General features: G+C 36.7%; 1 protein-coding gene and 1 pseudogene across 1 annotated transcript in view; one reads left to right on the forward strand and one right to left on the reverse strand.

The window, feature by feature from the left end:
• Armh3 (armadillo like helical domain containing 3) overlaps positions 1-24,883 on the reverse strand; it is a 195,373-nt gene that overhangs the window by 54,780 nt on the left and 115,710 nt on the right.
• On the forward strand, positions 20,954-24,471 carry LOC124985120 (heterogeneous nuclear ribonucleoprotein A1-like; annotated as a pseudogene).

Consider the following 24,883-nt stretch of genomic DNA (forward strand, 5'->3'; position numbering starts at 1 on the left):
TTTTAAGTTTTTATTTCTTTACTTTTCTTGCTCTCTTTTCCTTTTGTTTACCTGTTCCCTCAGAGTCTCTTTCTCCCTTTTTTGCATGCTAACATCCAATTTCTTTTGATTACACTCTCACCCTTTCTATTATCTAGAACTTCTATATATTCTTTTCTTATCCCATTAACAGCCACATTCTACATCCCTCTTCATCCTCTTTGTCCTCCATTTGAAACTGCAGACCTTATTGCAAATCTGTTTGTTTTACTGAAGATTATATTTGAACTCATTCTGTTTATTATGACAATTTTGTTATTGTCCTCATAGGGGCTATTTGGTCTAGGACTGCATAGTGTCTGAATTGGGCACTGCTAATATTGATCTCCACTTAAAGAAAGGGTTTTGGAAACCTATAGGGCCACTATAAGCCTACAGGGGGAAATCTGCAATACCCCAGATCTGCACTGCTAGAGGGTACATGAACAACATGAAAAAACAAGGGAAGAAAATGATCCAAACAAATCTAGATTCTATATTAATAGAATCCAATGACAGTATGTTAAAAGAAACGTCAGAAAAGGACTTCAGATTATACATGATTAAGATGATTTGTGAAGCAAAGGATGAGATAAGAGAGCAAATGCAGGCAATGAATGATAATACCACTAAGCTGAAAGAGCACCTGCAGGAAGCAAAAGATCATTTCAACAAAGAGATAGAGATTCTCAAAAAAAAAAAAAAAAAAAAAAAACAAACAGAAATCTTTGAAATGAAGGAAACAATAAACCAAATAAAAAACTCAATGGAAAGCATCACCAAAAGACTAGACCACTTGGAAGACAGATCCTCAGACAATGAAGACAAAATATTTAATCTTGAAAATAATGTTGCCCAAACAGAGAAGATGGTAAGAAATCATGAACAGAGGGCTGGGGAGATAGCTCAGTTGGTAGAGTGCTTGCCTTGCAAGCACAAGGCCCTGGGTTCGATCCCCAGCACCAAAAAAAAAAAAAAAAAAAAAAAGAAATCATGAACAGAATCTCCAAGAACTATGAGACATCATGAAAAGACCAAATTTAAGAATTATTGGGATTGAGGAAGGCATAGAGATACAAACCAAAGGAATGAACAACCTATTCAATGAAATAATATCAGAAAATTTCCCAAAACCGAAGAATGAAATGGAAAATCAAATACAAGAGACTTACAGAACACCAAATGCACAAAATCACAACAGGTCCACACCAAGGCATATTATAATGAAAATGCCTAACATTCAAAATAAACATAGGATTTTGAAGGCCTCGAGAGAAAAGCATCAGATTACATATAGGGGGAGACCAATACGGATAGCAGCCAACTTCTCAACCCAAACTCTAAAAGTTAGAAGGGCCTGGAACAACGTATTTCAAGCTCTGAAAGAACATGGTTGTCAACCAAGAATCCTATACCCAGCAAAACTTACCTTCAGATTTGAAGATGAAATAAAATCCTTCCATGATAAACAAAAGTTAAAAGAATTTACAAATAGAAAGCCTGTGCTACAGAATGTTCTCAACAAAATATTCCATGAGGAGGAAATGAAAAACAACAATGGAGGTCAGCAAAGGGAGGAACTACCTCAGAGAAAAACCACTCAAAGGAGAAACCAAGCCAACTTAAAAACCAATAAGCCAAATGACTGGGAATACAAATCATATCTCAATAATAACCCTGAACGTTAATGGCCTAAACTCATCAATCAAAAGATTTAGACTGGCAGAATGGAAAAAGAATAAAAAGAAAGACCCAACAATATGCTGCCTGCAAGAGACTCATCTCATAGAAAAAGACATCCACAGACTAAAGGTGAAAGAATGGGAAAAAACCTACCACGCACATGAACTCAGTAAAAAAGCAGGGGTTTCCATTCTTATATCAGATAAAGTGGACTTCAAGTCAAAGTTAGTCAGAAGAAATAAAGAAGGACATTTCATACTGCTTAAGGGAACCATAAATAAGGAAGACATAATGATAGTAAATATTTATGCCCCAAACAACGGTGCATGCATGTACATCAAACAAATCCTCAATTTCAGGAAATGCATAGACCACAACACAATAATTCTGGGTGACTTTAATACACTGCTGTCACTACTAGATAGATATTCCAAACAAACAAAAACCAACCAAAGAAACCATAGAACTCAATAACACAATCAATAACCTAGACTTAATAGACATATATAGAATATTCCATCCATCAATGAGCAGATTCACTTTCTTCTCAGCAGCACATGGAACTGTCTCGAAAACAGACCATATGCTATGCAACAAAGCAGTCCTTAAGAAATGCAAAAAAATGGAGATACTGCCTTGTGTTCTATCAGATCATAATGGACTGAGAATAGAAATCAATGACAAAATAAAAAACAGAAATTACTCTAACACCTGGAGACTAAATAATATGCTATTGAATGAAACATGAATAACAGAAAACATCAAGGAGGAGATAAAAAAATTCTTAGAGGTCAATGAGAATGACGATACAACATATCAAAATCTCTGGGACACCATGAAAGCAGTACCAAGAGGAAAATTCACTGCATGGAGCACATTCCAGAAAAGAATGAGAAGTCAACAACTAAATGACCTAACATTACAGCTCAAAGTCCTAGAAAAAGAAGAACAGAATAACAGCAAAAGTAGTAGAAGACAGGAAATAATTAAAATCAGAGCTGAAATCAATGAAATTGAAACAAAAGAAACAATTCAAAAATTGACAAAACAAAAAGTTGGTTCTTTGAGAAAGTAAACAAAATAGACAAACCCTTAGCCACACTAACAAAGAGAAGGAGAGAAAACTCAAATTACTATAATTCATGATGAAAAAGGAAATATCACGACAGACACCACTGAGATATAGAACATAATTAGAAGCTACATTGAAAATCTGTATTCCAACAAAATAGAAACTACTGAAGACACTGAAAAATTTCTAGAGACATATGCTCCTCCCAAACTGAACTAGGAGGACATACACAATTTAAATAGATCAATATCAAGCAATGAAATAGAAGAAGTCATTAAAAATCTACCATCCAAGAAAAGCCCAGGACCAGATGGATTCTCAGCTGAGTTCTACAAGACCTTCAAAGAACTCATTCCAATAATTCTCAAAGTATTCCAGGAAATAGAAAAGGGGGGAACCCTACCAAACTCATTCTATGAAGCTAATATCACCCTCATACCCAAACCAGGAAAAGAAACATCAAGGAAAGAAAATTTTAGACCAATATCCTTGATGAATATAGATGCAAAGATCCCTAACAAAATATTGACAAAGCATATTAAGAAAATTGTGCACCACAATCAAGTGGGGTTCATCCCTGGAATGCAAGGATGGTTTAACATCCGTAAATCAATAAATGTAATTCATCATGTCAACAGACTTAAGGATAAGAATCATATGGTTATTTCAAATGATGCAGAAAAAGTGTTTGACAAAATACAACACCCCTTCATGCTCAAAACACTAGGAAAAATAGGGATAGTAGGAACATACCTGAACATTGTAAAGGCTATTTATGCTAAGCCCATGGCCAACATCATTCTTAATGGAGTAAAACTGAAACCATTCCCTTTAAAAACGGGAACAAGACAGGGGTTTCCTCTTTCACCACTTCTATTCAGCATTGTCCTCGAAACTCTAGCCAGAGCAATTAGGCAGACTAAAGAAATTAAAGGGATACGAATAGGAAAAGAGGAACTTAAGCTGTCACTATTTGCGGATGACATGATTCTATATTTAGAGGATTTTATATTTAATTTTCCTCCAGAAAACTTCTAGACCTCATCAATGAATTCAGCAAAATAGCAGGCTATAAAATCAACACGCATAAATCTAAAGCATTTTTATACGCAAGCGACGAAACAGCTGAAAGGGAAATGAGGAAAACAACCCCATTTGCAATAGCCTCAAAAAAAAATAAAATACTTGGGCATCAATCTAACCAAAGAGGTAAAAGATCTCTACAATGAAAACTACAAAACATTGAAGAACAAAGTTGAGGAAGACCTTAGAAGTTGGAAAGATCTCCCATGTTCTTGGATAGGCAGAATTAATATTGTCAAAATGGCCATACTACCAAAAGTGCTATACAGATACAATGCAATTCCAATTAAAATCCCAATGACGTACCTTACAGAAATAGAGCAAGCAATCATGAAATTCATCTGGAAGATTAAGAAACCCAGAATAGCTTAAGCAATCCTTAGCAGGAAGAATGAAACAGGGGGTATCGCAATTCCAGAACTTCAACTATACTACAAAGCAATAGTAACAAAAATGGCATGGTATTGGCACCAAAATAGACAGGTAGATCAATGGTATAGAAGAGAGGACACGGACACAAACCCAGATAAATAAAATTTTCTCATACTAGACAAAGGTGCCAAAAATATGCAATGGAGAAAAGATAGCCTCTTCAACAAATGGTGCTAGGAAAACTGGAAATCCATATGCAACAGAATGAAACTAAACCCCTATCTCTCACCCTGCACAAAAATCAACTCACAGTGGATCAAGGACCTTGAACTCAGACCAGAGACCCTGCATCTTATAGAAGAAAAAGTAGGTCCAAATCTTCACCTTGTTGGCTTAGGATCAGACTTCCTTAACAGGACTCCCATAGCACAAGAAATAAAAGCAAGAATCAACAACTGGGATAGATTCAAACTAAATAGGTTTCTCTCAGCAAAGGAAACTATCAGCAATGTGAAGAGAGAGCCTACAGAGTGGGAGAATATCTTTGCCACTCATACTTCAGATAGAGCACTAATTTCCAGAATATATAAAGAACTGAAAAAACTCTACACGCAGAATACAAATAACTCAATCAACAAATGGGCTAAGGATATGAACAGACACTTCACAGAAGAAGATCTACAAGCAATCAACAAACATATGAAAAAATGTTCACCATCTTTAGTAATAAGAGAAATGCAAATCAAAACTACACTAAGATTCCATCTTACACCAATTAGAATGGCGATTATTAAGAATACAAGCAACAATAGGTGTTGGAGAGGATGTGGGGAAAAAGGTGCACTCATACATTGCTGGTGGGGCTGCAAATTAGTGCAGCCACTCTGGAAAGCAGTGTGGAGATTCCTTAGAAAGCTTGGAATGGACCCACCATTTGATCCAGCTATCCCACTCCTCGGCCTATACCCAAAGGACTTAAAAATCAGCATACTTCAGAGATACAGCCACATCAATGTTCATAGCTGCTCGATTCACAATAGCCAGACTGTGTAACCAACCTAGATGCCCTTCAATTGATGAATGGATAAAGAAACTGTGGTGTATATATATATATATACAGTGGAATATTACTTAGCTATAAAGAATATAAAATTATGGCATTTGCAGGTAAATGGATGAAACTGGAGAACATCATGTTAAGTGAGATAAGCCAATCTCAAAAATCCAAAGGATGAATGATCCCACTGATAAGTGGATGATGACACATAATGGGGGGTGGGAGGGGTGCAAGAATGGAGGAAGGAGGGACTGTATAGAGGGAAAAGAGGGGTGGGAGGGGTGGGGGGAGGGGAAAATAAGAGAATGATTCAAACATCCTTACCTTATGTAAATGTATGATTACACAAATGGTATGCTGTTACTCCATGTACAAACAGAAACAACATGTATCCCATTTGTTTACAATAAAAATAAATTTAAAAAAAACCACAACACCAAAAAACTGAATAACCCAATTAACAAGTGAAAAAATTAAACAGATATTTCTCAGAAGAAGAAATACAAATTTTCAACAAATATTCAATATCATTAGTAATCACAGAAATGCAAATCAAAACTACATTAAAATTTTGCACCAGTCAGAACGGCAGTCATCAAGAATACAAACATCCTAGAGAGGATGTGGAGAAAAAGGAACCCTTTTTAACTGCTGATGGGATTGAAAAATTAGTGCGACCACTATGGAAATCAGCATGGAGGTTCCTTAAAAGACTAAGAATGGCTGGGCACAGTGATGCATTCCTGTAATCCCAGTGGCTTGGGAGGCTGAGGCAGGAGGATTGCGAATTCAAAGCTAGCCTCAGCAACACAGTGAGACCCTGTGGGTAAATAAAATATAAAAAATACAGAAAAAGGGGGATGTGGCTCAGTGTTTAAGTGCCCCTGGATTCAATCCCCAGTATTAAAAAAAAAAAAAAAAAAAAAAAAAAGGACTAGCCAGCTATGCCACTCCTCAGTATTTATCCTAATGAATTAAAGTCATCATACTAGTGATACATGCATACCCAGGTTTATAGCAGCACAATTCACAATAGCCAAACTATGGAACCAGCCTAGGTGTCTATCAACAGATGAATGAATAAAGAAAATGTGTTACATATATACAATAGAGTTTTATTCAAAATAAAAATGAATTATGTCATTTGCAGGAATATGGACAGAACTTGAGATGACTATGTTAAGTGAAACAAGCCAAACTCAGAAGGCCAAGGGTCATGTTTTCTCTCATATGTGCAATCTAGAAAGGAAAAAAGAAAAGAAAGGTCAGAGTGGAGGTTCTCATGAAAATCAAAGGGAGATAAGCAGAACAGAGAAAAGAGACCAGGGTGTGGGAGGAGGGAAGGGAGTGGGGAATTGCAGGGGAGTAATATTGATCAATTTATAGTTATATTATGTGCATGTATGATATGTAACAACAAATTCCACCATTATGTACAATGATAATGCACCAATAACAAAAAAGTGGGAAACAAATAGTGCCAGGGTAACTCAGCAATAGAGTGTGTGACAGCATGAAAAGGGTTCTGGGTCCATTCCCCCTACAGAAGAAGGTAGGGAGAAAGGAAAAAATGAAGGGAGGAAGGGAGGAAGGAACAAAGGAAGGTCCCTCACTAGTAAAAGGAACCAAGAAAAAATGGTTGATTTTGCTGGGCCCAGTAGCACACACCTGTAACTGCAGTGACTCAGGAGGCTGAGGCAAGAAGATTGCAATTTCAAAGAAAGGCTTATCAACTTAGTGAGTCCTTGTCTCAAAATAAAAAATAGAAGGGGAAGGGCTAGGGAATTTAACTCTGTGGTAAAGTACCCCTGGGTTCAATCCTCAGTACCAAAAAAAAAAAAAAAAAAAAGGTTGTTTCTATGTCTGGAACAGGAAATGCAGAAGATAATGCTGGGACATCTTATGTCCCAAAGCAAGAAGGTTAATAAAGACAATTGAATTTTATTAAAAAAAAGACATCAAATACAGATTAATCTATGAATGTCTGAAGAGGACAATCTGAGCACCAGCATATTATAAATTGAAAAACATTAAATATATAAAATGCTATGAGTTTATAATGGTATCAGAGAGAAAAAAATTATTAGACAAAATTTCTAATTGTTTATTGCTAGACTATATGCTTAAATATTCCATCAGGTTTTCTACATAATCATGTTGGCTGCAAGTAAACAGTTTACATCTGTTCAATCTAGATGCCCTTTCTTTTTCCTGCCTGATTGCAACTTTTAGAACCTGAATAATGCTGAATTGAGGTGAGAGTGAACATCTACCTTGTCTTTGATCTTAGGGAAAAGCATTCAGTCTTTTACCATTAAGTATGACAACTTGTGAGTTTTTTTTAATTGATACCCTTTATCAGGTTGAAAAAGCTCTCCTCTATTTCTAGAATGTTGATAATTTTTATCAAAAATAGATGTTGGCTTTTGCAGTTAGCAGATGATTGATAATAAACAAACAATAAAACACACTTCTATGTACTTGCATGATTTTTGGAAGGACTGAAGATGGATGGGATTCTTGCACTAGTAATAAGCTCTTGCTTTACATGACAGACAGAAGGAAGCACATTGTTTGACCAGAGTCAAAGGCCACCAGATTCTAGCAGACCTGTTTGATTTAGCTAACAGTGGCCTCCTCCTTCCAGTGCTGCCACAATTGCACACAACGGAGGGAATATTTCAGAAATGCTTCAGAAGTAAAATGGTTGGTAGTAAGCAGTTGTCTGTTATCTCCCAGAGATTTTCAAAAAAGTTACAGTGGGAATACAGCTGTTCTGGTCACATCCCATCTTGGGTACAGCAGAATTGTAATCTGGCCTTCAGCTGTTGCTCCAAAGTCTTAACTGCAATCAGATACAATCTTATGAAATCTTACCATGTGGTATTTTCAATCTAGGTCAGAAGCTAAGAATACAGGGTAAGGTACACAGGAATTACACAATAAGTAATTAATGACTAATTAAGACTTAGCCAAGACAGGCCTTCATTTCCTAGCTAGATGAAGTGCTGTTCTCTATGAATAGTCAGTAAATTGCATTTTCAATACCTTTTGGGCGAAAAAGTACACAAAGACAGGATTAAGATATGATACACTTATTTATGTCACAGTGTTTTATTATTTCCTATTTACCCAGTCAAAAATTTAAAATGCCATACCTTCTTTACCTACTAAAACTTAAGATTTTTACAAGGTTGATTTTAACTTTTAAATTATTATTTGTGTCGTGTGTGGTGGCACATGCCTGTAATCCCACAGACTTGGGAGGCTGAAGCAGGAGGTTACCTACCAAGTTCAAAACCAGCTTCAGGAAATTAAGCAAGCCTTTAAGCAATTTAGTGAGATCCTGTCTCAAAATAAAATATAAAACAGGGCTGGGGATGTGGCTCAGTGGTCAAGTGACCTGGTTCAATCCCTAGTACCAAAAAAAAAAAAAAAACCCCAAAAAAACTAATACTTGCTAAGCCCTGTAAGTATTGAACATCTAAGTTAGGATAAGAAAACAATGAGCCTGTTGGGTATCATGAGGCACCCTTGGGACTCAGGAGGTTGAGGCAGGAGGATCTCAAGTTTGAGGACAACCTGGGCAATTTATCAGACCCTGTCTCAAAAAATAAAAAGGGCTGGGGCTTTAAATCAGGGATAAAGTACCTCTGGGTTCAATTTCCAGTACCAAAAAAAAAAAAAGAAGAAGAAAGAAGAAAGAAAGATAGGAAGGAAATAATATGCCATTTGATATATATTACTATTTGAGAAAGCCCCATTTCTGATAAAATTAGTTTAGTTCAACCCTGAGCAATACGGTTAAAAATCCTACTCCAACATCAGACTCTTCTAGTACATCTGCATTATTTGTCACACTAGAAAGAAGAGAAGGGACTGATTTTATAATCAGGAATACAAGTCAACACGAGATTTTAACAGATGGGGAGTTGGTTGGGGGCCACAGCAGCCTCTTCAGGTCCAAGGATAAAAATCATTCAACTGAAAACACTGAAAGACCCAGGGATATTTGCTTGGCATCTCACTCAGGGAATCAGTATCTTGTTAAAAGTAATCCAATCAGTCTGGACCAGAATGATGGTCACGTCTGTTCGGGGTAGTTAGTATAGTAAGCTACTGCCAAAGAGCTATATTCAATGTTACCATTACAATTAATGCACTAATGCTACCACCATATAAATTCCCCCTCCCTGGGCTATTTGTAGAGACTGAATAGAGATCACAGGGCATTCAGGGAGGTGCTTCAAATTGGACATGAGAAACAATGAGTATTCACACATAGTTCAAATCACTGGAGACATGGAAAAGAAATAACAGGGACAGTAGCTATCAGCAATGGTTTAGTATTTGTGATTCACAATGTCCCTGACATTGTGCAAATCCATCTTACAATTCATAGTGTGACAAAGCTTTCTGTTCCAGTCCAAGCAGAAGGGCACAGAAGTTGTCTCTGAGATTAGTCCTGGAACACAAATATCTTTTGGCACTACTCAAGGTCTTAAAACAAACAACAGTGGGAGGGCCCAGGCACAAATAAACTAAGGTTTAAAACAATAACTAAACCCCCAGGACCATATAATTGGATTCAACTCATAAATTGGGGATATGATTCTCTCATCTGTCTGATGGCTATCAATAAGGTCTAAGAGCTCCTTAACTGTGCTTTCCTTCTCAAAATAATCCTCTCACTTGTACATGGGTTTACATAATGCTGATACCTAAAGAAAACCATCAGTAACCTACCCTACCATCCCTATTCCCACTTAAAAACAAAACCTTGGAACTTGGAAAGAACATGAAGAAAGTCCAAATCCTCCAATTCTAACTCCTGTCACTCATGTTATTTCAAAAGGTCGTCACATACCAAGTATGGAAGTGATGATTAGAAATTGAATCTCCTTGCCCTTCTCTGTGAAGGTTTTTTTTTTTTTTTTTCTGATTTAAAAAATTAAAGTATAATTTTCAGGTAAGTAAAATTTACCCAATTCTAGTATGTGATGGTTTATTTTACGTGTCAATTTGACTGGGTTAAAGGATATTCTGGTGAATTATTATTTCTGGGTGTATCTGTAGGGTGTTTCTGGAAGACAGATTAACATTCAAATCCATAGACCAAGTAAAGAAGAGCCATCTACCCTCACCAATCTACCTGAATAGAACAAAATGTGGAGGAAGGGCAAATTCTGTCTCTCTCCTCTTGAACTAGATAGCCCATCTTTTCCTGCCCTTGGACATTTGGAGCTCCTGGCTCTCTGGTCTTTGAATTCCAGGATTTTACCAACAGTCACAGGGTTCTAAAGTCTTCAGCCTTGGACTGGCTCCCCTGGTTCTCAGGCTTTTGAACTGGGGCTGAATTATACCACTGACTTTCCTGGTTTTCCAGGTTACAAATGACATATTATGGGCTTTTCAGCCTCCATAATCAAATGAATCAATTCCCATAATAAATTTCCTTTTGCCTATCTATATATTTCTTATTGGTCTGTTCTCTGGAGAACCTAACTGATGTAAGTGTATAGTTCTCCAAGTTTTAAAAAATGCATATATACTGATGTAATCACCACCACAATCAAGATACATAACAGGGTTGGGGATATAGCTCAGTTGTGAGAGTACTTGCCTTGCATGCACAAGGCCCTGGGTTCAATCCCCACCACCACAAAAAAAAAAAGAAAGAAAAACAAAAACAAAAACAAGATATAGAACAGTTCCTTCACCCCACAAGTTCTCCTGTGCCCATGTGTAGTCAATCTCTCCATCTCCAGTCCTGGAAAAAACTGATCTAAATTCTGTCCCTACAAATTTGCCATTTCCAGAATGTCATATAAATGGATTGTATAGCATATAGCTTTTTTATTCTGGATTCCTTTATTATACATAACGCAACTGAATTCATCCATGTTTTTGCACATATCAGCAGCATGTTCCTTTTTATTGCGAAGTAATATTTAGTATGGATATACCATAGTTCAATTATCTATTCCGCAGTTGGAAGTATCTAAGTTATTTCCAGTTCTGACGGTATATGAAAAAAACCACTGTAAACATTTATCCACGCCAAGTTTTCATTTTGCTTGAATAAATAACTTACAAGTAGACTTCTAGAAAATATCTACTTTGGAAAACATCTGCCTGAATTTATTCATGCTATTTCTATATAGCAGAGATGCATTTTCCCAAGGGAATTGTGGGGTTATTTTCTGTGATGCTTTTCTTCCTGCTCCATTTGTATCACTTCTCTGTCCTTCTGGGTGTAGGAAACATCTCCAAATCTGTATCACTTAGAAACTTCATTAATATTTTGTGTACTTTTAGTCCTAGATCATTAATAAAAATATTAAATGTGCCTGACTTCCTCATCAGCACCCTGCAGCATCCTAGGAAACAATACTTTCTCCCATCTCAAATGTACTCTAGTGTATGTACTTTAGTTTTATACATACACATTTTACAGCTCATTTTGCATCAATAGCTTCTCTCCTATATTCTTAATTAATTTTTCCAAGAATCTTCAGTATATCATTTTTAATAACTAAAGGAAAACCAAATGGAGCTTTTCCCAATTCACTGGCAGTTAGTATACTTTCTGCAAATCATGGACACACAAAGGAACAACGCAGAGTACACTCAGAAAATCCCAAGCACTAGCAGTTTAAAAGCAATGCTGGGTTTTGTTACCCTTAAAACAGGCAGTATCCTGTCCTAAAAAGTCTTTCAAATAAATGTTGTATTAATTAAACTAGAGAAAAGGGAAAAAAGCATAATTAACATACAAAGCAACAGTACGGCCCAATTAATCATCATGAAGAGCAATCGAATAAAATACTATGCATTTTTATGAAGCAATTTAATCTGGCAAGTAATTAATCACAGAAACACTAAGCAAAACAAATGGATTTCCCTTTAAGGAAGTCACATTTATCATCTCTAATGTATTGCAAACTCTAATTTGTTATCTAAACTCGAAATTGTCTAGGATACAATGAATTGTCAGCCTTAGTAGAACACTGATTTCTGATAAAAAAGAACTTTGAGCTTTTTAAATCAAGTTGCAGTCCCAAAGTACCCAAAAAGCTAAGGGTTTGGGGACAGAGATCTGGAGCAATAGGTGTGAAGGTCTTAAGCTCAAGAGTCCTAAATCTACATCAGTTCAGAGACGTCCATAAATAACTGCTAAATGACTCACGAAGAGAAAACACAAACTAATAGGACTGACAATTATAGGTCACAGACATTACCAAAAACCCAAAGGAGGACCCTCAGCAGGGAGAAACAGCCTTGATTTTCAGAACTAGCAAAAACAGGAAGAGGGACAAATTAATGCAGTGTAATTTAACTCAAAGAAATTCTTCATTCCTGGGGCTGGGGTTGTGTAGCTCAGTGGTAGAGCGCTTGCCTAACATGGCTTTCATCCTCAGCACCACACTAAATAAATAAATAAATAGAAGTATTGTGTCCATCTACAACTAAAAAAAAATAAAAAAAAAAGATAATTCTTCATTCCTCCATTCTTCCCTTCCTGTTTCAAACAACCACACATTTCCCTGAGCCCAACAGCCTTACCAATTTGAAAAACACCAACAGGTTAATTTTTTGAATGGCCTCAATGTCCAAGGACCTAGTGACATGTATTATCTAAGAAGTATAAAAAGCTATTTTCATACCTCCTCACTCCTCTGAGTGGCTATATATGAGACTAAATGAACTGTTCTTTCTTTGCCAAGGAAGTTCATGGTTCTAACAAGTCTTTCCTTTAATAGTCCCATGTTTTTGATGCCTTTTTTCTTTCTGTACTGATCTTAAAGGGCTTTCCTTTTCTTTTAGCATAATTCTGTAGACTGAGGCACCTGGCAGTCTCAGGCTTCTGTTGGCTACAACCAAAGGGGTTTTCTTTTAACTGAACTGCTCAACACTTATTAAACTGTACAGTGAAAACTGTTTTTCACACTTTCACAATTTGAGAAAAGCGATTGAAGATATCCTATTTGTCCCAGACCATTTTTGTCTAGATTTTAATCCTTGCCCTTTCCTTCAAACTTCCTTTTGCTAATATCTCTAATTTGTAACCACAGCCTTGACCTAGATTAGAATAACTAAAGATTCTGCAAGTCCTTTTAGTCCATTTCTCCTTTGGAGTGATTGCCTGGCATTTTTGTTCAGATTCTCTTTGAGCTATTACCTCTGAATTGTCCTTACTGCTTCTCTCCATCAGCCCAACAACTGAAGAACCATTTCTCCTTATTCCTTCTACATCAGGCCCAGTTAGTATTCTGAATCCCTACTTTACTAGACAGAGAACTCTGTGTATCGACATTATGCTCAACAAAAAAATAAATCACTAAACACCAGTACTATGTTTCTAAGGTGAGTAAGACATGGATGCTGCCTGTCTACAAAAGGCTCACCGACTAGTAAAGAAGACAACAGATAAGTGGATACTCACTACTGTTGCATGGCCAGGCCTGGCTCTAAGGATGAGATGATGCTCAAGATACACTACTTCAAGAGACAAGCTGACAAATTGGGGAAGGACATTCCAGGCAGGGAGGAGACATATACTAAGGACAAGGGGTAGTCTGGAGAACTACAGATGTCTCTGGTTGTTCCAAAGAACTCTGTGTGGTCTGGTCTGGTATAGCTGCAATTGGATGACTTATCCTATTAATTTTTCCTAGAATATTAAGAATGGCAATGTGTGCCATACTTCAGAGCTTAAATTTTATTCTGCAGGTGATGAGGGAGCAAGTAAAGGGGACAAGCACTGGGAAGAGAACAAGAGAGAAAGAAAGCGACAGAAAAATGACAAGTGAGATCAGAGGCTTTAGAGAATCCAACTGAAAGAGAAATAGGGAAAATAAGTAAACAGTGGTATAGTTTTTATGAAATAGCAAACTATTGCTCAGTGGTAAAAAGGAATTAATTACCAGTTGCTTGCACATCCACATTCAGAGCAGAATTATTCACAATAGCCAAAAAATGTGGAAGCAAGGCTGGGGCTGGGGCTCAGTGATAGAGTACTTGCCTAGCATTCGTGAGACACTGGGTTCAAGTCTCAGCACCATATATAAATAAATAAATTAAATAAAGGTCCATCAACAACTAAAAGAATTAAAAAAAAAATACTTAAAATAAAAGGGTGGAAGCAAACCAAGTGCCCATCAACAGACGAATGTATAAATGAAGTATGATGTACCCATGCAATGAAATATTATTCAGTCTTAAATAGGAAGGAACTTCTGACACGATACAATACTAAGATGAACCTTGAACAGTAAGCTAAGTTAAATGAACCTGTTACAAAAATATATTTTATGTTTTTACTTATATAAGGCAATTAAAATGGTCAAATTCATAGATATAGAAAGTAGAATGGTGGTTGGCAGGGACTGAGGAGAGAGGGTAATTGAAGTTGTTTAATGGGTAAGAGTTTCAGTTTTGCAATGTAAAAGTTTTCTAGCAATCTATTCCACAAAAATGTGAATATACTTAACACTATTGAACTGTACACTTTAAAGTGGTTAAGATGGGGGCTGGGGATATGGCTCAAAGGATAGAGTACTTGCCTAACATGTATAAAGCACTGGGTTCAAGCCTCAACACCATGTAACAATAAATAAATAAAATAAAGGTATTGTGTCCATCTACAACTAAAAAAAAAAAGGTTAGGATGGGGGCTGGAGCTGCAGCTCAGTGGCAGAGTGCTTCCCTAGCATGTGTGAAGCACTGGGTTCGAGCCTTAGTGCCACATAAAAATAAGAAAATAAAACAAAGCTATTCTGTACAAATACAAAAAAAAAATTTAAAACTTGGTTAAGATGGTAAATTTTACATTATATATATATATTTTTAAAATTTATTTTTATTGTAAACAAATGGGATACATGTTGTTTCTGTTTGTACATGGAGTAACAGCATACCATTTGCGTAATCATACATTTACATAGGGTAATGATGTTTGATTCATTCTGTTATTTTTCCCTTCCCCCCACCCCTCCCACCCCTCTTTTCCCTCTATACAGTCCCTCCTTCCTCCATTCTTGCCCCCCCACCCCCCCATTATGTGTCATCATCCGCTTACATTATATTTTTATAATTAAAATATTCAATTTCTTTTTTTTTTTTTTTTTTTTTTTTTTTTTTTTTTTGGTGCTGGGGATCGAACTCAGGGCCTTGTGCTTACAAGGCAAGCACTCCACCGACTGAGCTATCTCCCCAGCCCTCAATTTCTTTTTAAAAAGGAATTAACTATGGATATACACTGAAAAGTAGATAAATCTCAAAAACCTATTGTGTGAAAGAAGTTAGACAATGCCAGAACTGCTGGTGCACTTATAATCCCAGTTACACAGGAGGCTCAGGCAGGAGGATCCTAAGTTTAAGGACAGCCTGGGCAATTTAGCAAGTTGTTGTCTCAAAGAAAAAAAAAAAAGGACAGGGGATACAGCTAGCTCAGTATAGAGCATTCCTGGGTTCAATGCTCAGTACCAGGAAAAAAAAAAGAAGAAAAAAAAAAAAGGCTAAAAAAAGGCTAAACATAAAAGAGAATATACCATATGATTCAATTCAAGAACAGGGACTTGGGGTATGGCTCAGTGATAAGAGCTTATCTAGAATATATGAGACCAACTCTGCAAAAGAAGAAAAAGATAAAATAATTTATGGTTAGAAAAGTCAGAAAAGGGCATAGTTCTGGGGAAAGGGACTACTGACAGAAAAAGGAGGGTTGTGAAGGAACTTTCTGAAGTGACGGAAATGTTCTATCTTGATCTGGCTGGTGATTTATACAAATAGGATATGTATGTAAAAAGTCCAGTTGCACACCTGCGTTATACTTTACCATACATAAATATCTCAACAGAAAGGAAACATAGATGAGGCACAGTCAATCCCTGGTCAGAAATCTTGGACCCTCTGCTACCCTCAGTGATCTCCAACTATGGAGATTATTCCAGTTGCCTTTTCATATGTATCACCAAGATGAATGTGTGAGAGGAGACACCAATGGAAACCAATTCTCTTTGGAGTCTCCTTGAGACTGACAATATTCATCATAAAAAAATTGAATTGAAATTAATGTTCTTTGGTGCTCAGAGTAGTAAAAATGCATCAGCATACCCTATGCTTGACATCCTACTCACATGTTATTGGTTTTAAAGGAAATTATACAGAAATCAATTAGAACAAAAATTTCATTAAACCTCTTACTACAGAAGCCCACTTTGCTAGAGCATGCAAAATATCTGAACTCCAGGGAGAAATGTATAATCAAAATAAAATTAATCAAAACCTCCATAAAAAGTAAAGCAAGAGACAGTTTAAAAAGAAAATCTTTCCTTAGAGTTGGAAATTTCTAAAGTCTGATCACTGAGTACATAATTCTGTTTTTTATTATATTCTACTATGTAACACGATATTTATAATTAGCTTGATATCATAGTAAAATGATAGCAAAATATAGACACAATTCATTTAACAATTAATTTACTGGAGCTAAAAATTCTTACCATGTCATTAATTGCCTGCTTAAAATGCTGCCTCAGTTTCAGTTTCAGATTATCATACACCTCCTTTAAACACCTAGGTAAAATGTAACACACATGGCAAAGGTTAAGTGAAAACCTAGCTAGCGGCAGTGAGTTTCACACTCTTCCATCCGGAAGGACCTCAACTTGGAAGTCTTTATTGTAACCAGTAAACTTACTAATTAAAAGAGAAAACAATGAAGAGCATCATACTTTTCAGTAAAGCTCTCCGACCCAGCTTCACTATACCCTCCCAGTTCATTGTTGTCTGAAGTACTGGGGATTGAATCCAGGACCTTGTGCTTACTATAGGCTAGTGCTCTACCACTGACCTATATCCCCAGTCCTTTTTATTTTTATTTTGAGAGGGTCTTACCAAATTGCCCAGTCTGGACTGGAACTTGTGATCCTTCTGCCTCAGCCTCTAGAGTAGCCGGGATTACAGGCATATGCCATGGCACATGACCAAAACTGATTTATTTATTTAAATGCAGTGCTGAGAACTGAACCCAGTGAGGGCTTCACACATGCTAGGCAAGTGCTCTACCCTGAGCCACAATCCCAAACTGTCTTTTTATTGCCCTTTACCTGTACATTCTCTCTCATTTCTTAATTTTAGAACTAATGTCCACAAAGAATGGTGACAATGGCAGGAAGAGGCAGAAGGATGGCAAGTTAAAGAACAGCGTGGTCAGCTGACCAAGACACTGTTTAAAAAAAAAGCCGGGGGTGGGGGGGGCAGCGGGATACAGTTCCATGGTATAGCACCATGGGTTCAGTTCCAAGTACTGTGAAAGAAAGAAGAGGAGTGAGGAGGAAGGAAGAAAGGAAGGAGAACTAAGGCTTGTTGTAACTTTTTTCAGTTCTTCAACTGGTGAATCCTTCTGCTGGAGTTTAGGGACATAAAACCATCTGAACTACTCTATGAATGCTGATTTTTCTAGAAATGTATCTTATTTTTCTAGTATGGCTCCTGTTGATGATTCCTCACCAACAATTTTTTCTTCACAAATTCATTCTTCACAAAAAGTTTTGTAGTTGATTCTCAAGGAACTTTTTCAGTTTTCAAGGCAATTTTATTTAACAACAGCAATCCAAAGCCCAAAAAAGGGAAAGATTAGTCCTAAATCATCCACCAATCAGTCAGTCAGGAATAGATCAAAGCATCTGGACAAAGTTTTAGAGGGCATATTTACCAAATGTGCTGATGATATAAAGCTGTGGAAGATAACTCATAAAATGACATAATCAGGATTCAAAAAATACCCTGATAAGCTAGAATGATGGGTTAAAACCAACAAGATACATTTAATCATTTAATAAGGATAAAGAGTTGAATATAGGTTAGTTTTAAAAGAAAAAATAAATCAGCTGCTGGGCGTGGTGGCCCACACCTGTAATCCCAGTGGCTCAGGAGGCTGAGGCAGGAGGATCATGAGTTCAAGTCAGCCTCAGCAACTTAGAGAGGCCCTAAGCAACTTAGCAAAACCCTATCTCAAACTTTAAAAAATAAAATAAAATAAAAAGGGCTAGGGATGTGGCTCAGTGGTTAAGCATTGAGTTCAATCCCTGGAACAAAAAAGAAGAAAAAAAAATCAGCTGTAGATGTAAGAGGACAGTCATCGAAACAGTAACAGTAACTCAGATTTTAAGATTTTTAGCTCTTACTTTGTTCTTTGCATTTTCTGCATTACTTAAATAGTTTTACAATAAGCAGGTAATATTGAAATATCAGTATCACAATGCAAAACAAAGAAAAATATTACTACCAACTGAACAAGTACAGAATGGGAGAAGGCTGATTTGAGAGCAAGTCATTTTAAAAAATTGAAAGGTTTTATTGGGCCCCAAGTGTGCTATGAAAAAACAGTGTGATTCAGCTGCCAAATAATCTAATGTAATTAAAGGTTATAAATAAAATATGTCCAATTCATGAGTGCTAGCAAGTCTCCTCATAATCTGAGCACATATCTAGATCCAGCTCTAGCTGTCATTCACTCTAATAAATATTTGCTGGGTTATTTATTTGGTACACTCTAATGTTATGCTTTAGGAGGTAAATTAAGAAATTAAAATATTTCTAAAGGACAATCACAGCATGCCAGAAGATTTTGAAACCTTTACATATGAAGAATAATTAAAGAAAGAAAGGATATCTTCCCTATAAAACAGTAGTACTACCTGTTAGTCATTGAAGAAGTTAATATTTAGAAGACAGAATAAATTGTTTGGTGCTGCATTTGAAGGTAGAAATATAATCAATCAGTTTATGTTGTTAAGAGTTAGATTCTATATACTACCAGTGAAACTCCCTAGCATGTACAACCACAAGAATGGGATCCTAATTAGAATAATTTATACTCCACATATATATACTATGTCAAAATACACTATACTATCATGTATATATAAAAAGAACAAATTTTTTAAAAGAAGAAACAATAAAAGTGTGACTAAAATACTGGTGACATGGCATTGAAGTTAGTGTTTTCTACCTCCTCTGGCATCCTGGCCATGTTTAAACGATACACCTTAAGCCAGTTCACAAAGGACATATGAAAAGTTAATCCTAAGGAAGCAGTCTGAATTCAGGCACATTACTAATCACAAGAGAAGATAAAGGACCACAACTAGATAGTCAGTTTCCACATGTTGCAGAAAGGACCCTCTCCAGGCACAATCCACAAGTCTATAAAGGAAGCAGACATCACTGGTAGATTCTCTTTTTAGACAAGCAAATGGACATTTGCTTATTCTTCAATAGCGAACAATTGCTTACACATTATGAGAAATGTCCACATGAGTTTAGTTACTCTAAATTCTCAGGTTTATACTAGAATGGCTAAGGTATCAGATCTCTTTTCTGTTGGTTTTTGAACTTGAAGGTTCTGTGTGATCTAGGCACTACTAACCTGCAAGGTCAAAATCCAACAGAAGAGAAGAATACTTCTCATATTGTTCACAATAATCCAAAGAAACTTATGTTGGCATTTATTGAAGAAATGTCTGCTTGTGTCTGCTAAGAGGACGTACATCTCTACCCAATAATAATGAATTCTTCCTCTCATTAGCAGATTAACAATTTACTGTTCAACAAGTTTGAAATACCAGAGTTACGTGACCAGAACTTCTGAGAAAAGTAAATGGTGAAGGAAAAATAAGGGATAAAACAAAACACTGTCCACAGTTTTAAAAAAACTTATTTTTAAAGAAACCACAGATATAGGACAGAAAAAGGGAAATAAATTAGGGACTTAAAATATGCCTATTTATCCCATTTGTGGCAGCTTTTATAAGTTATATTAATAGCCACTATTTTATCAACTGGGTCATTATTAAATGTCATTTTATATATATATAAAATGACATATATGTCATATAGATGCATATATATTAGTTGTTGATGGACCTTTTTATTTTAATTATTTACATATGGTGCAGAGAATCAAACCCAGTGGCCCACACATGCTAGGCAAGTGCTCTATCACTGAGCCACAATCTCAGACCTAATAAATGTCATTAATAGCAGAGTTCCTCTTGTGGTAAAAATCAGGTGAAAACAATTTTTTTCTTATCTTGAGGTCAATAATAATTATGAAACAGTACATCTCTAAAGGACCAGGATAGTTGGCCAGCAAAAGTAGCCCATTTCTAGATTAGTCAGAGGATGGGGAGGGCTGGTTGGGAAAGAGCAAAAGTTCAGGAATAATAGGGTTTGGACTCATAGACTCTAGCCTCTACCTACTCCAATGGCCCTATTATATAAGTCAATTGGAAATACCTTTCTTCCTGACCTACGAAGAGAAAGTAGCAGTTCTAGGTCAACCTGACTGCCCTCTGGTCCTCAATTTCTAACCTTTAGAAACTATTGCAAAAGTAAGGAAATTGGCAGAAACAGAAGGATAAAGAAATGCTCCTCAAATCACAGACATCTCAAGAAAGAACACCAAATCTCACAAAGCACAGTACACTACTTCTTTCATTCATTCTTTCTCTCCCTCTAAATCTCTTTCTTCCCAAATTTTCATGCTTACTTAAAGAAATTAGAAATAGCACATGGGGAACATGTTCGTTAGCTTTCTCCTTTCTGTCCACGGATGTCGCCAAGAAAGCATCATTAAAGTCTATATTCCTACTGCTGTCATGTCTAAATCAGAGTCCCCTAAAGAGCCCGAACAGTTGTGGAAGCTATTCATCAGAGGGCTGAGCTTTTAAACAACTGATGAGAATCTGAGAAGCCATTTTGAGAAAAGGGGAACCCTCATGGACTGTGTGGTAATAAAAGAGCCAAACACCAAGTGCTCCAGGGGCTTTGGGTTTGTCACTTATGTCACTGTGGAGGAAGTGGATGCAGCCATGAATGCAACACCACACAAGGTGGAAGAATTGTGGAACCAAAGAGAGCTGTCTCAAGAGAAGATTCTCAAAGACCAGGGGCCCACTTAACTATGAAAAAGATCTTTGTTGGTGGCATTAAAGAAGACACTGAAGAACATGACCTACGAGATTATTTTGAACAGTACGGGAAAACTGAAGTTATTGAAATCACCACTGACTGAGGCAGTGGAAAGAAGAGGGACTTTGCTTTTTTTTTTTTTTAATTTAATTTTTATTTTTTTAAATTTATTTTTATTGTAAACAAATGGGATACATGTTGTTTCTGTTTGTACATGGAGTAATAGCATACCATTTGCATATTCATACATTTACATACAGTAATGATGTTTGATTCATTCCGTTATTTTTTTCCTTCCCCCCCACCCCCCACCCCTCTTTTCCCTCTATACAGTCCCTCCTTCCTCCATTCTTGCACCCCTCCCACCCCCCATTACATGTCATCATCCACTTAGCAGTGAGATCATTCGTCCTTTGGATTTTTGAGATTGGCTTATCTCGCTTAACATGATATTCTCCAATTTCATCCATTTACCTGCAAATGCCATAATTTTATTATTCTTTATAGCTGAGTAATATTCCATTGTGTATATATATATACACACACACACACACACACACACATATATATATATATATATATATATATATATATATATACACACACATACATACACACCACAGTTTCTTTATCCATTCATCAATTGAAGGGCATCTAGGTTGGTTCCACAGTCTGGCTATTGTGAATCAAGCAGCTATGAACATTGATGTGGCTGTATCTCTGAAGTATGCTGATTTTAAGTCCTTTGGGTATAGGCCAAGGAGTGGGATAGCTGGATCAAATGGTGGGTCCATTCCAAGCTTTCTAAGGAATCTCCACACTGCTTTCCAGAGTGGCTGCACTAATTTGCAGCCCCACCAGCAATGTATGAGTGCACCTTTTTCCCCACATCCTCTCCAACACCTATTGTTGCTTGTATTCTTGATGATCGCCATTCTAATTGGTGTAAGATGGAATCTTAGTGTAGTTTTGATTTGCATTTCTCTTATTACTAAAGATGGTGAACATTTTTTCATATGTTTGTTGATTGCTTGTTGATCTTCTTCTGTGAAGTGTCTGTTCATATCCTTAGCCCATTTGTTGATTGAGTTATTTGTATTCTGCGTGTAGAGTTTTTTCAGTTCTTTATATATTCTGGAAATTAGTGCTCTATCTGAAGTATGAGTGGCAAAGATATTCTCCCACTCTGTAGGCTCTCTCTTCACATTGCTGATAGTTTCCTTTGCTGAGAGAAACCTATTTAGTTTGAATCTATCCCAGTTGTTGATTCTTGCTTTTATTTCTTGTGCTATGGGAGTCCTGTTAAGGAAGTCTGATCCTAAGCCAACAAGGTGAAGATTTGGACCTACTTTTTCTTCTATAAGATGCAGGGTCTCTGGTCTGAGTTCAAGGTCCTTGATCCACTGTGAGTTGATTTTTGTGCAGGGTGAGAGATAGGGGTTTAGTTTCATTCTGTTGCATATGGATTTCCAGTTTTCCTAGCACCATTTGTTGAAGAGGCTATCTTTTCTCCATTGCATATTTTTGGCACCTTTGTCTAGTATGAGAAAATTTTATTTATCTGGGTTTGTGTCCGTGTCCTCTCTTCTATACCATTGATCTACCTGTCTATTTTGGTGCCAATACCATGCCATTTTTGTTACTATTGCTTTGTAGTATAGTTGAAGTTCTGGAATTGCGATACCCCCTGTTTCATTCTTCCTGTTAAGGATTGCTTAAGCTATTCTGGGTTTCTTAATCTTCCAGATGAATTTCATGATTGCTTGCTCTATTTCTGTAAGGTACGTCATTGGGATTTTAATTGGAATTGCATTGTATCTGTATAGCACTTTTGGTAGTATGGCCATTTTGACAATATTAATTCTGCCTATCCAAGAACATGGGAGATCTTTCCAACTTCTAAGGTCTTCCTCAACTTTGTTCTTCAATGTTTTGTAGTTTTCATTGTAGAGATCTTTTACCTCTTTGGTTAGATTGATGCCCAAGTATTTTATTTTTTTTGAGGCTATTGCAAATGGGGTTGTTTTCCTCATTTCCCTTTCAGCTGTTTCGTCGCTTGCGTATAAAAATGCTTTAGATTTATGCGTGTTGATTTTATAGCCTGCTATTTTGCTGAATTCATTGATGAGGTCTAGAAGTTTTCTGGAGGAAAACTAAATATAAAATCCTCTAAATATAGAATCATGTCATCCGCAAATAGTGACAGCTTAAGTTCCTCTTTTCCTATTCGTATCCCTTTAATTTCTTTAGTCTGCCTAATTGCTCTGGCTAGAGTTTCGAGGACAATGCTGAATAGAAGTGGTGAAAGAGGAAACCCCTGTCTTGTTCCCGTTTTTAAGGGAATGGTTTCAGTTTTACTCCATTAAGAATGATGTTGGCCATGGGCTTAGCATAAATAGCCTTTACAATGTTCAGGTATGTTCCTACTATCCCTATTTTTCCTAGTGTTTTGAGCATGAAGGGGTGTTGTATTTTGTCGAACGCTTTTTCTGCGTCAATTGAAATAACCATATGATTCTTATCCTTAAGTCTACTGACACGATGGATTACATTTATTGATTTACGAATGTTGAACCATCCTTGCATTCCAGGGATGAACCCCATATGATTGTGATGCACAATTTTCTTAATATGTTTTGGATATGGTTTGTCAATATTTTGTTAAGGATCTTTGCATCTATATTCAGGGACTTTGCTTTTGTAACTTTTATTGACCATGTCTCTGTGGATAAGATTGTCATTCAGAAATACCATACTGTGAATGGCCACAACTGTGGAGAGAGGAAAGCCCTGTGAAAACAAGAGATGACTAGTGCTTCATTTAGTCAAAGAGGTCGAGGTGGTTCTGGAAACTTTGGTGGTGGTCATGGAGGTGGTTTTGATAGAAATGACAATTTTAGTCATGGAGGAAACTTCAGTGGTGGTGGTGGCTTTGGTGGCAGCCGTGGTGGTGGTGGATATGGTGGCAGCAGGGAAGGCTACAATGGATTTGGTAATGACAAAAGCAATTTTGGAGATGGTGGAAGCTACAATGATTTTGGCAATTATGATAATCAGTCATCAAATTTTGAACCCATGAAGGATGGAAACTTTGGAGGCCAATACTTTTGGTGGTGGAGGCCAATACTTTGCCAAACCACGAAACCAAGGAGGCTATGGTGGTTCCAGGAGCAACAGTAGCTATGGCAGTGGCAGAAGGTTTTAATACTGCCAGGAAACAAAGCTTAGCAGGAGAGGAGACCCAGAGAAGTGACAGGGAAGCTACAGGTTACAACAGATTTGTGAACTCAGCCAAGCACACTGGTGGCAGGGCCTAGCTGCTACAAAGACATGGTTTAGACAACACTAATGTGTATGGGCAAAAAAACTCGAGGACTGTATTTGTGACTAATTGTATAATAGGTTATTTTAGTTTCTGTTCTGTGGAAAGCATAAAGCATTCCAACAAAGGGTTTTAATGTAGACTTTTTAAATTTTTTTGCACGATGCTATTGATTGTTAAATGTAATAATCTGATCATGATGCTCAATAAATGTGTCTTAAAAAATAGCATATGGTAGAAGTCTTGCTTATTAACAGAATAAAGGACAAACATCAGATGACTCATCTCCGGTACC

Source organism: Sciurus carolinensis, chromosome 5, assembly GCF_902686445.1.
Source record: "Sciurus carolinensis chromosome 5, mSciCar1.2, whole genome shotgun sequence".
NCBI classification, from domain to species: Eukaryota; Metazoa; Chordata; class Mammalia; order Rodentia; family Sciuridae; genus Sciurus; species Sciurus carolinensis.